The sequence below is a fragment of the Bos taurus genome, chromosome 9 (assembly GCF_002263795.3).
Source record: "Bos taurus isolate L1 Dominette 01449 registration number 42190680 breed Hereford chromosome 9, ARS-UCD2.0, whole genome shotgun sequence".
In the NCBI taxonomy this organism is placed as follows: Eukaryota; Metazoa; Chordata; class Mammalia; order Artiodactyla; family Bovidae; genus Bos; species Bos taurus.
The window spans coordinates 28,441,360-28,445,843 of record NC_037336.1 but is presented as its reverse complement, the minus strand read 5'-3'; positions in this window follow the sequence as shown (position 1 = coordinate 28,445,843).

The following is a 4,484-nucleotide window of genomic DNA, read 5'->3' as shown; positions in this document are numbered from 1 at the left end:
GGGAGAAAAGATCTATCAGGATAAAAGGATGTAAGTCCAGAAATATTCTTCCTTTAAATTCATGCCTCCCTGGTGGTGCAGTGGTAAAGAACTCACCTGCCAATGAAGGAGATTCAAGAGACATGGATTCCATCCCTGGGTCAGGAAGATCCTCTGGAGGAGGGCATGGCAACACACTCCAGTATTCTTGCTGGAGAATCCCATGGACAGAGGAGCCTGGCGGGCTGCCTTCCACGTGGCCTCAAAGAGTCTGACATGACTGAGCAGGGACGTGTCCACACTGTGGGCTCTGCTTTTTTTTCCCCCCAAATTCATATTAGAAACTCTTAGAAGGAATATAAGTTGTTTTCCGAGACACTTTTCTGAACCACAGATATTTTTCTGTCAATCAGCGCTGCAATTTTTAAGTAGATTTGAGCCAAGGGTGGAGCAGAAGCACTTAACAGTCTTTAAGAAGATTTACGTTAACTTGATAATAAAACTTCCTTCCTCCTCTAAAAAAACTGTTGTAGTAGATAAATCTTCCTGATACACTTTCTTATTTTGCCTGATCCTATGTAGTTATAAGTTCTTGAGCTTTTGCATTTGATTGAGGATTTTAACAAATTTTCAAAACTTATTTTTTGGTTTTTGAGATGAGCTAATTTAGAAATACTGTCCCACTCTTAGTTTAAAGGCTCAGGACTTCCCTGGTGGTTCAGTGGCTAAGATTCTGCACTCCCAATGCAGGGGGCCCAGGTCTGATCCCTGGTGGGAGAACTATACCCCATGTGCCTCAACTAAGACCCGTTGCACCCAAATGAATAAATAAATGAATATTAAAGGCTTATTGTTTTGTTTCCTTTTGCTACACTAGTTTTGTGTAATACCCTCTGTGGACTTTTTCTGTCATGCATTTTCAAATGAGGTACACATACTTTTGGATTTTACCAAGAGAAAGAAGAGAGTTTTCTCATTTGTGAGAGAGAGGTAATAATAGTACTTCACATAGACAATTCCTATGAAAGAATTTTTGTAAAAAATGTAAAACAATGTTTGACACGTAGTAAGGGCTAGAAAATGTAGTTAAGTAAGGAAAAATATATTTATAAAATACATAAATATTTTATACTTGATATAAAATTTATATTTTATATGAATATATTGATAAAATAAATATTTTAAAACAAAATTTATATTTTATCTTAAATTACATAGTTCATCTTATTTAACTACACTGATTGACCTCATCCATTGTTTTCTTGAGTGCTGTGCATTGACAAGTCAATTTATTGTCAGATTCTCTTTTGGCAGATAAAGGTAGCCATCCCCACATTCTTACTTGTCAGATAACAGTGAGAGCAAGTTTCAGCCAGATCATACCACACATACAGACATTTACTAACTAAATATTTAATAGTAAAATAACATACAAAACAATACAATATAAGACCAAATAACAGACATTTTACAATGTTCATTTTATAGTCTCTAGAAGATCCAGTTCTCCATTCCTTGGGGTTCTTTGAGTGGTACCTTGGATAAAAGATTTGGTAGAGTAAAACCCCCAAATTCTAGAGATACAATGTTTCAGTCTTACAGTCTCCTCAGATGCTCAAAATCACGGCGCTCGAGGCATTAGCCTCTGGTGCAAATTTTGAAGAGGTGCCAAAACACGTAGTAATCAAGAGAAATAATATTTTAAAAAATCAAAAGGAATGCAATATAATTTAACATGAATAAAATGTCAAATTTAAAAATAAAAAGTCATTGTTTTATATTTCTGCATCTGTGCAACAAGAAGTCATTTCCAAGCAGTCAATGGTTACCAAATTTTCAGAACAGTTTGTGAAGGTTAACAAGGGCATGTGATCTCACTGGGAAACATGAGGTTTATTTATGGTCATGTTTTTAATTGTAGAGATTTTATGAACTTTTATGTTTGGTGCAAAATATGAAAGAACGTTTTGGTGAGAGTATATAAGGATGCACCTTTTTCTTTGCTGAGCTTATGCTTTAATATAGCTCCATGGGGCACTGCTTTAAAACCCTTAGGAGTTCACCTTCTGAGGCAGAAAGGTGAGGATTGTTTAAGGTATCATCCTTACAGGTGAGGCTGCTTGCCTCCTGGGCTCATCTACCTTGCTTGCGTATGATAGGAGGAATGTCTATTAAAAAAGATACACGTGTGTATGTCTATGTCTGCCTATTTATCTATCATTATCTGTCTATCCGTACCATTTTAGCTAATCTATATATTTTGCATATCTTTAATTTCACCTTCAAGGGCTCTTTTCCAACATTCATTTTGCTAGTCCACGGGGCATTGTTTTCACCAATAAAAGCTCATTTTTGTGCTGCGGAAAGTGTGGAGAAAAGGGTATGCTCCTATACTATTGATGGGAATGTAATCAGTCACTCTGAAAAACACTATGGAGGGTCCTTAAAAACTAAAAACAGAGTTATCATATGATACTGCATGTGGCAATCCCACTCCTGGCTGTACGTCTGGAAAAGATGAAATTCAAATTTGAAAAAACAGATGCATCCCAATGAATATAGCAGCACTATGTAGAACAGCCAAGGCTTGGAAGCAACATAAATGTTCAGGGAAGCCCCTTCCCTCCTCCTTATTTCTTGCCTATTTATTTTCTGAGGGTTTTAGTCTATTTTTTTTTTTTTTTTTTTTACAGAATACTCATTGACTGATTAAGGATGAGGGAAACCAATTCTCAAGTTTCTGTGCTCTGGCTGGAGAGAAGTATATGTCTAGATTTCCAGCTGGTGAATGTTTTCTTCTGAGCAAGTAGCAGATGTGGGAGAAGGGCAAAGGTTTCTCTTTTTCTTTCAAACCAGCAGATCTGCATTGGTTAAGTATATATTATGCAGAGATCAGTAATTATTCTTCCCATCAAGTTATCAGTTCAAGTTTTTTCTGGATTCTGACAACAGGATGACTCTTAGTCCTGGTTAATTAATTTATTCTTTCATGAAATATTTATGGAATTCCTCCTACACGCTAGGTGCTATTTCAGTTCAGTTCAGTTCAGTCGCTCAGTTGTGTCCAATTCTTTGCGATCCCATGAATCACAGCACGCCAGGCCTCCCTGTCCACCACCAAGTCCCGGAGTTCACTCAGACTCACATCCATCGAGTCAGTGATGCCATCCAGCCATCTCATCCTCTGTCGTTCCCTTCTCCTCCTGCCCCCAATCCCTCCCAGTATCAGGGTCTTTTCCAATGAGTCAACGCTTCGCATGAGGTGGCCAAAGTACTGGAGTTTCAGCTTTAGCATCATTCCTTCCAAAGAAATCCCAGGGCTGATCTCCTTCAGAATGGACTGGTTGGATTAAGAGTCTTCTCCAACACCACAATTCAAAAGCATCAATTCTTCGGTGCTCAGCTTTCTTCACAGTCCAACTCTCACATCCATACATGACACTGGAAAAACCATAGCCTTGCTATTTAGGCACTGGGGATATAGGGTGAAATACCCATGCCTCTATGGAGCTTAAATTATTGCTGTGCTTTTTTATTTTATTCTGTGAATTCATGGAGAAGAGCTGCTAGAACAATGTCCCTTGACACTGAAGTTCACCTGAAGACATGTAAGGCATATATAGTGAACTTTCATTTTTAAAGTCATTATCAGTTCAGTCCATTTAAATGCCCATAAATTGCTCATTAAAGAAATTAACATTTTAAAATAAAACTACGTATCTTTGTGTATATTTCCTACATGAACTCTCAAAATAATAATTCCTTTACTTCTTTAATATTTCAAAAGCATTTTAGATCATCTGCTACATTACTGATAGGCACATTTGACTCAGAAAGATTAAGTAACCTGATCAAGGGATATATTCAAGTAAGTAAAGGAGCTGAACCACAGTCCACACCTTCTGACTCCAAGCTCAGTACTCTTTCCACTACACTAGTCAAATTTGCAGTTCCCAGCACTTCTACATTGATGTATAATTCATCAGGTTCATAGGGCAACAGATAACAAACTCTTCTACTAAAACAATTTCAATTATGTGCTTCACAATTGAGTTACACAATGGATTATTGCCAAGATTGTCTGTCACTATTTCAAAATGTTGTTATTCAGTAACCTCTTGCTTCTTTTCCTGTTACAAATTGCCTGTTCTGAGACCTCAGAATTAATATTCTTTTGATGCTACATGCCTCCCTAGGAGGAAACATTCACTTGATTGTTATTGATAGGTTGAAAACATGATGAAGACTTCATGATGTTGTCTTGACCTGCTTTATATTAAAACTTCTGTTTTGTATTTTGGTCTCTTTTTTCTCCTGACAGACATAATTTAGGAATCTTGTAAGAAAGAATTTATCCTTTTTCTTTTACTTCAGAGTAGGCACTCAGATGGTAGAGAACCTGCCTTCAATGCAGGAAACCCAGGTTTGATTCCTGGGTCGGGAAGATCCCCTGAATAAAAGAATGGCAACCCACTCCAGTATTCTTGCCTGGAGAATTCCATGGA